Source organism: Myripristis murdjan, chromosome 13, assembly GCF_902150065.1.
Source record: "Myripristis murdjan chromosome 13, fMyrMur1.1, whole genome shotgun sequence".
In the NCBI taxonomy this organism is placed as follows: Eukaryota; Metazoa; Chordata; class Actinopteri; order Holocentriformes; family Holocentridae; genus Myripristis; species Myripristis murdjan.
In genome coordinates this window covers 19,330,059-19,339,554 of record NC_043992.1, presented here as the reverse complement: position 1 = coordinate 19,339,554, position 9,496 = coordinate 19,330,059, and the positions used below count along the sequence as shown (strand labels likewise).

Here is a 9,496-nt window from a genome sequence, read left to right as displayed (position 1 = left end):
GTAGGTACTAGTGGAAAAGGGGCATATATAGCTCCTGTATACAGTATACTGTGATAAACTTGTAACAAAACGAAAAATGAACTGAGTTTAAGTGGGTTTCGCTCCATCCCTGGGCTTAAGGAGAGAGAGTGATGAATGGTATATTCCTGTGTTGCTCACAGAGCACCTTGAAACATTTGTTCATCCGTGCAAAAATTTGCCTTTTTGTGTGAAGTCATGGAAAAAGTCTGAGAGCCTGATAAATATCCTGTTTCTGTGCAAGATGGCTCTAATGGTGCATTAGTCCTCCAGGAGGAGTCCTCATGCAGAGCAATTGCAGGGAGATTCTGTGAAGCAGTGTTTGAGAGCACCATGTCGGTGAAACCCTAGCCAGAGCACCTGGCAACAAGAAGCATGAGTAGCCTTGTCATGGAAAATGCAACATCATGTTCAACTGTCTGTGTTCACAATGATGTGCACAAGACTACACTGGGAGCCAGCAATTAATAATCCATGGACAAACAAGAGGACACAGCAGGACTTACTGTAAGCATAAAGCCTCTGTGTTTGGATGATCACATGTAATACCCTGAAGCAAGACATGAATGGTTTCTCATGTTACAGCAAACAGAACTATCCCATGGAGGATTTGCCAAAACTGTGAAACTAAACCTTCCACCTTGACCATTAAACAATTACTCTAATTTGTCCAGGTACAATAAAGGAGCCATGTGTAGAGCAATCAACTCCTCCAGGTTTTTCACATGGAGAAGAGTTCAGAAGTACAGCACTTGAGCCTAAAGCCAAGAATACACTTACACCGAGTGGAGTTTGGAATTATAAACAAATTTTCCGGCCTAAAGCTTCCCAGCACATTTCACAGACAATTGATGAGAACGCTTAAGGCCTTATGCAGCACTCCAGCATGCAAATGAGTGCCACTACACTAGGTAGCACAGAACCCTATTGTGCTACCCATATGTCCCAGTACCCAAATTTATGGTAAATGAATGCCATGTGTACAAATTGGTTTGTGTTTATGTGTGTATGTGTGTGAAATCCTCATTCAAATAATGCATTTCGTTAAGAATGGTGGCAATCCAACGGCTTTTATCTCTCCCCACTGTCAACAACCACTCATGCAATACCTCTCCTTGTCAAAAGGGACCAGGAGGGGTGGTGTGTGCTTCTTAGACTACATTTAAAATGCACTACGTCATGGCTTTGATCTTAGCGATCGCTGCGGATAATCACTGGGAGCTGGCGCAACAGATTTTGTAGGGATAAAAGAAAATATGAATTCCTCAACCAAGGCTTGGGTCTGCCTCATTTACCAGTCACAGCTTCAACAGTCCTCATTATTATCCATATGCAGAGACTGGATCCACTGTGATAGCATCCATGTAGAGTGCCATGACAAAGAAGAAAGTGCAGCAAAATTGGCCACAGAGCTGAAACTGACAGTGCAGTTAAGAATTTTCTTCTTCTCATACCCCACTGAGACACACAGAGGGGTCAGAGCACCAAGCCAGAGACACATCTAGGTCTCTCTGACCACTAGGCCATTTTGTTGTGTTTAACTATAGGGCTTGATTGTCCTTTTGAACCTTTTGAACTCTGCATTTCATATTCAAATTTATATGCTTGGCATTTGCAGGTCTGTAAGATCCAATGAGCTGCATTGCCATAGATAATTGTTGCTGCAAAAACAGTGCAACAGAACAATGAACTGCTGAACTCTTACAAATTAAAGAAATGCCACCGGCCATCTGATCCACCATTCATTTCACTTGGTCTAGCTCATGACACTGGAAGCAATCCACTACTGGCAAGGTCTCTGCAGATCCTCGAACAGCTGCTTCTGCCACACTTGACTGTGCACAATCAGTTCAGAACAAATATACGGCCATTAGGTCTGTGAAGGTGTGAGGTGCCTCAGCCTGGCAGTGGAGCTGCGGTGGGGTAGAGAATCTCTGTTTCTCCTGTCAGCAGCCCACTGCCATCAACATGGGACACATTTCCCCATGAGCTGATGGAGTTTGCTGGGAACAAAGGCATGGAGAAGGACTATAAACAGAAGAAAAACTAGATTGAGGAGATACTGTGAGAGCTGCTGACGTCAATGACAACACAAAGATTTGTAACTAGGGCGCCAAGCACATCCTCTCTGGGGTCCTAAGGGACTCTTGTCACTATCCTTACACACTGCATCACTTGCGCGCTGACTACTGCTGGATATGGAACTGCAGTGGGAGTCCTGGGCAGGCTGAAATGTGCGTGCCAAAGAGAAATGAGGCTGTAAAGCCAGAAGCCTCACTGATAGCCCATTAGGCAGATGCAGAGAGAGAGGGCCATTACCGCCGTGGTAGAAGACACAGACAGGATAGTTCCCAACAATGACACAGTTGGCTATCAATACTCAGCACCACAAATTTCTGTTCTAGGTGACAGCATAGCAACACACTATGTCACATGTTCTCTCTTTTCTCTCTCTCTTTAGACAGCTGATGCCTATTATGATACTCTATGCCTCTCTCCTTAATTGTATATTGCTGTTCCCAATCATTTGAGTACCATATCAATGGCTACTGCCACCACACATGGCACACTTAATGCAAATCCAAAGTCTCTGAGGGAAGGGCTATTGGTGTTATTTTCACCATAACACTCTCTGCTTGGAGATGAGGAGTTTAAACTGTGTTTCTGTTTATAGACATTGATATTAAGACTGATGGGATGTTTTCTATTCAATATAATTATTTTCTAAAAGGCTTCATGCAAAAGGCCCAGCAGTCAAAGCTATGCCTAACTTCAGGCATAGATACGTCATAACTGCAACAACCAATTTAGTTCCAGTGTATAATTAAGATATAAATTTAAAATCTACCCCCTACTAGGTGTAAAGTGATTCCTAAATCAGCCATTAACATGGTTTAGAGAGACTATATACTGGGATATACTGTTAGAAGACCTGGAGACCAATATCTCCATCCTCTGTGACTACAACCTTACGATAAATTTGGTGATTTTGACATCCGCTCTCACTGTTGCTTTTGTTAAGCAGAGACACGCTCCTCTCCTTTTCTCCTCTGTTTGCTCACTGCCCTCCACTCACAAACAAGGCTTTAGTGAAGTTATGCAAGGATGAAATAACCTTTAGTACTGTATTTGAGTTATCCCTTATTTCTTTTGTCTTATTAAGGGGTCGAGGGTACACTGAGTAAAGTGACCTGCAAATAAAACCGAAAGATCCAAGACTTGACTTTGCTTATAATGATTCCCAGCAATGAGGCGAATGTTGAGTCCACCATTCTGAGGAGGCCTCCTCATCCATACAAGCTGCCCCGCCATCTGCGCACAGACTCACACACAGACATACAATAATAAACCAGGCTTCATTCCAGAATCACTAAAATCTGGACTAAAATCCTCCAAATTCCACCAATATAATTTTGTGTTATCATGAACCCAAAGCAAATGATTCTGTGATGGTGCTTTTAGTCTAACAAAGCAGTCTAAATTCAGAATAGCATATCATATTGCATAGGAATAATCAATGTCTAGCTGTCCCACAGGCCAAAGACATGCCTACTAACCAGGTGCCAAGATCAGCTGATCTACCTGCTTGTGATTATGCTGAAAGTAAGGAGTTTGGTTTGGACATGCTCTTTAACTGCTACTGCAATGCCAACATTAAGACAAGAATGACTAAATACCATCATAACTAAGATGTTATAAAAATAATCTCTACAATCTGTGCCCTACTGTGCATTTAGAAGTGTTTTTGATGGAGTGGCATGTCTGCCTGCAAGCTCTGCTGGCTTGGGACAGTTTTGCAGCATTAGAGACATGGTGAACCCACATGTGCACAAATAAATTAGTGGTCTACATGTCCTTCACTGGCACATTGGCACACATCGTTTCTATAGCTTGCCATTACGGTGTATAAAAGTCATAATATTCCCAAATATGAGAAGTTACATTTTTCCTCGACATCCAATTGGACAACATTAAAATATTAAAATAGAAACAATTGTCCAACCCTACTGCTCATACTGAAAATCAACACATTTGGTAGATTGTTTCACATCAATATGATCAAGGAGAGGGGCTGAAACACCCATAAATAGGAAGGTAAATTTCCTGTAACTGAAAAATGTTGCTATACATTATTATATTCTACAACACACCATCAGTACTCCTTTCCCTGTTTAATTATCAAACCTCCTCCCTTCCAAATCCTCAGTTTTCCAAATAGCTTTAATGCCATGCTTGGCAGCAGTGGCTGTTAATTCTGCTGATTTGAAATGAGAGGCTGCGATAAAGAAAGCATCCATATTCATGCATTTGGAGGGATGCCAGCACTGAAGAAGTGTTATGGGCTGGTCCAGATGAATTCTTCATTAGTAGTTCCCTAAGAGCAATTTAATCAACTGGCAGTAAAAGCTTGCTGACTGAAAGTGTATGGGCCAGTAGAGAAGAGGACAGCAACTTGTTTCTTGCAGAATCTGCAGGTGTAACTCAATGAACACCCTCACCTCTGATCTTCCCATAAATCTGCCCTTAAGTTACTTCAGAATTAGAAGACTTTTTCCCATAATGTATGACAGTGTCACACACAAAGACTATATATGCTGGTTGGAACGCCTCATTGAAGCTATATCACACTTATGTTGAGTGAAATATTAAACAGACACTGTAGTGCATACCCTGTAATTCGGCAGGACATATTTGGTATCTTTTGAAAGTTTTGGGTCTGCACTAGAATTTTAAATAAAGTTCTGTGGGTTTGAACAAAGCAATATGCATTCGTAATGATGAATCCCCCAATGTGACAAACAGGAGTTGAAGAGGTTCAAAAGGTGGCCATATTATCACCTCTGTGTGCCCAATCGGGGGCATTTTTTATGCATTTGTTTTCAACACAATGTGCAAGCAGCAACACAAATTTATGCCACATTTCAGCTGTGACACGATCATGTGATGTGAGAACCCCATCATTTGGCCTGCATCTAACCTATTTGCAGGGAATCCGGATTCATCTGCGCATATTGCCGGAGGTTTATAACTAGTCCACTGCAGGACACAATAGCAATGTAGGTCAAAAAGAAAGTCAGGACAGCACTGACATTTTTATAATGTTATACTGCCACAGTGACAGCCAGAGGGGCTGGCACCACAATTACGTGAAACCACAAATTATATCCGCTGCAGAGCAGCTCAGGTGACAGGTGACAACCGCCCCCCATTCAGGAGAGCTGAGTGCCCTTCAGCCCATATTTTCTCAGATAATAAACAATGCCACCCATTCTGCTTCTCAAGGGCAGGTTGAACCTGGCTCTACTGGAGAATATTGAAATATCAGTCTGGGGAATGGGCGTTGCAGACAACCACAGGGGGAAAAAACCCAGACAAAACCCCTTACATACTAAATGTGTGTGTGTATATATATATATTTATATATATATATATATATCCATCCATCCCCTGGCAACAGGATGTTTCTGGGTGATTAAAGGCACGATGCTGAGGCAAGTCTTTAGGCCAAAAAGTAACCTTGGAATCGCTGCCTTAAGTAAGACCATGTCATAAGGAATTTGGCATATTTCACACTTTGGTTAAATCGGATAACTGTGGCAGAAAAAAAGAGGAATCTTTTTCTTAGCCCAGAAGCTTTCTTCAGAAGCCACATCATTAGACAGATGCCCCTTAGTGCTATAACACTATCAGTGAGCTGTGTAATCTGGCTCTAACACAGTTGGCATGCCTCGCTACTACCCAGAGAAATAACAGGACAGATTCATGGCATTGGAGGTCTGATAAGTGTTTGAGTAAGGGAGGGAGGGACGCCTAATCACCAGACCACTGTGGCTGCTAACAACCAGTTTTCATATTAGACAAAGCCTCATTTAGATCCAAATTGTCCCGGTTGACAGCCCTCGCAGCAGCAGCCTGGAACGACTGCAGTTCAACAGCTAAGATACATCTCATACCCCGAGTCATGTTGTACCATCTTGCAAGATTAAACTTCCTTAAATTTTCACTAAAGCTCTATGATTTATCAAATTCTCCATCACAAGTTAAAAGCCTTTTAATTGTTGCAGAATCGGACTAAAGATGATTATGATAATGTGCTGACTTCTCAAGGAAAAGGCTTCTAGAAAAATTATATTAAAGCTTCACTGCTCCACTGAAAGCAATAATTAATCTACCTCAGCCACTGTTTATGGTAACGATATCAAATAACTACTTCATGTTGTAGAAATGTAATGGGATTTGATCCAAAAAAACAAATATTCCTATTCCTATTCAAATATTATTTAGAAGAGACTCTTACGCTAATAAAACCATGCAAAACCACACATACACCCCCTCATCCTTTCCTTTATATATTACCACCAGTGTCAATGCTGTAAAAGCTATGAGAAACTGCATGCCAGTAAAAGCAATGGCTGCCTTTGGAATGACCCCTGCACCCCACTATCATTCACACCGAGTGGGACTGCATTAATCAGCAGCAATTTACACATGAGTGTGCGTGTTTGTTATGGATTTCGCATTTTGTAAAATCACATCAAATTAAATCGAATTTTGTACTTCAGTGGACCAAGTCCTCTACTTTCAGTGGCCCTTTAGCATGTGTTTTGGGCATATTTTACACACTGATTCACTCAAGTGCTTCTCCTGTTTCTTATGCCAGGGCACAAATTGATGCTGCTCTGTTAATGGTCTACAGTGAACTGAATAATTGAATCAAGATGAACTGTATAAAGATAAATTGCTCTCTCTCCAGATAAAAAGTAAGTGTGCTGTACTCTAAAGAGCCACAAGGCAGAGTTTCATTGATACATACAGGAACTACGCAAAAACAATATCCTTAAAGTCAAACTGTTGTAGGATAAAGGTATAACTATCGCTTATATAAGCTACTGTAACATGGCTCATTTGCAGTTTCAAATCAATGATTATTATGAAAAAGATACAGACAAGCTTTGATTACATTGCATGAATATGGTTAAGGAAGCACTGCACACAATATGGCATATTTACTCATAAGTAAGGAATAAAGTAGCTGGTGACTAGGGAGTAAATAAAACACCTGCAGGTGCTTCCAGTGTGTCTCTCTTACCTCTTATTACTTTATGCTATTTTTTCCTGTCCAGATATCACTTTAATGTCACTAAAACACTCCACAACATCAAAGACGAGGACTTAGGCGGATGATGATAAGTTGTGATAGGATTACCACAGTATGGTATCATTTTTTTCGTGAGGGTAGCAGTGTTCTTGACATGCAAAATTAATCCTTTCATCATCACCCACCGTCCATTGTAATCGCTTTGCCTAATTTAAACCACTTTTTTTTTTTTTCTGTAAAAGACTCTTACTTGTGTCGTTTTCTGTCACTGGAGGGGGACTTGGGCTTTCCGCGCTGGTGATGTCCATGCTGGAAAGGACGCATGGAGATGCTCCTGAACAGCCCGTCCTCCGCCGACTCCTCCAGCCTCAGCTGAGGGATAAGATGACCGAAGGCCATTCTCGCCGCAACACGTGTTTGCACTGTTTACTATGCTGCGAGAGTGTGTACCGGCGGGGGTCCCACTGTGAGTGAGCCGTCACCGAGGGGACTGACGGAGCGTGGCTGCTGCCTGCGCCCTGACGCTGGAGTGGAGTCGCTCTCTGTCTTTGCACGCCTGTGGGTTTTGAGGAAAGGTGGACCCAATTCCGCAACTTTTGCAGGAAGCACGTGCCTGTCATGCAGCTTTGATGAAAGCAGATGTTCCCCAACTAGTTTAGTGTCACTACTAGACGTTAACACAATGATTATGATTTTTCAAAACATGTTTATTCTGGGGAGGTTTCACTCTCCCCTTTGTTATGTAGTCTGTTTTGAACTCTTTTAAGGGATGTTGTAGAGGGTAAATCAACAATTACCCCACCCCTTTTATTAGCAGAGGAGCTTACCCAGCTTTATAGGTTGACATAAATTTTAACGATCTTTTAAAACACACATCACAGTAAGTAGCATCAAACTGATGTAGCTACGTTTTAAGAGAATAGCGTCATTTAAAGTGGAAATGACGTGCTTCTGTAAGTATAGCCTGATTGATTAACCTGCTTGGAGTTGGTGGCTGTTTGCCTGGTTCTTTTATTTACCTCTACATCTCTGCAGATCTTCCTCCATCAGTCTTCACAGATGGGGTTCCCAGGGACAGTCTGATGTGGGGTGTGTGGCATGGTTTAATGCGTTATTAATTTCAATGTTTGGCACTGAGCTCATAGTTCGTGGTGCTGTTGTACTGGACTGCATTTTATTGAGAGGCATTTCTAATATTCTTTCCTCCTCATGTATATAAACAGGGAGGATAAAAAATTGTGTCCTTTTCTGTCACTAGAAACATTAGAAACACCTCTCAATATAATGTAGTCCAGTACAAGACCTCTACTACAACCTCAATAATAATCCTAGAATTAAATTTACACATTCTCAACAATGTCAACAAACACTGAACATTATAAACTTTCTTAAAACCTAAAATTTATGGCATAACTGTTGCATTGAACTACATAATAATTTGCATACATAACATGTGATAGTTGTGGCCTATATGGCCTCTAGGACATGAATAATTAAAAAATATTCCACCTTAATTTTATATTTTGCTCCACATTATACCATAGATGGATGCCATTCATGTTTGCTGCATATTATAAGGCATATGATATATATACACTTAAACTTGTGAATTTCCTTCGGGATGAATAAAGTATCTATCTATCTATCTATCTATCTATCTATCTATCTATCTATCTATCTATCTATCTATCTATCTATCTATGTATCTATCTATCTATCTATCTATCTATCTATCTAAACACCACCAGTATAGGTTTCTATTGCCTCTACAAGTGAAAAACAGTATCCTGTTACTCAGCATCACCTTACTAGGCTGCAACACTTCTTTTTGTGGCCAGTGGGGCTATCAAGTAGCTCTTTTCAACAGACCTCAATGCAGTTAGTGCATCCTGCCAGCATCACATGTAAAGGAGGATAAGACTGCCACTAAATTTGAGAATTCAGTCTTCTTCCTGCCTTTTAAGGTTAATCATTCTTCGGTGCTCCTTTGTTCATTAACAGAAAGCAATCACTACTATCCTCAGTAGTCAGAAGCATGCAATTTGTGGATTAAACTATATTTTCTGGGTCAGAATTCATACAAACACATTTGTGGCAGTTCTGACAAGCATCCTTTAAGCCATGTACAGGAAGTTAGCCGTTCACAGTCAAAGGTGCAGTTTGACATCACAGATCAGAGTCTTGTTTTTGGGCAAGTGCCTCAGTATTTGTGTCCCCAGATGCTGACTGGATAGTACAAAGCAAGGTGAAAGCCTCAGTTGAGTGGTATTCCCATTTCAGAATGTAATTTAATAGGTCAAATGGATCTCCTTTGGGTAATTTGGCCTAAACTTAATTTTTACTTGTTGGCTTCATTAAGAGATTTCAATAATCACTTAA

At 41.0% G+C, this 9,496-nt stretch overlaps 1 pseudogene; it reads left to right on the top strand.

Moving 5' to 3' along the window:
* The first annotated feature begins 1,781 nt into the window (after positions 1-1,781).
* On the top strand, positions 1,782-5,769 carry LOC115369688 (methylthioribose-1-phosphate isomerase-like; annotated as a pseudogene).
* Positions 5,770-9,496: the final 3,727 nt, after the last annotated feature.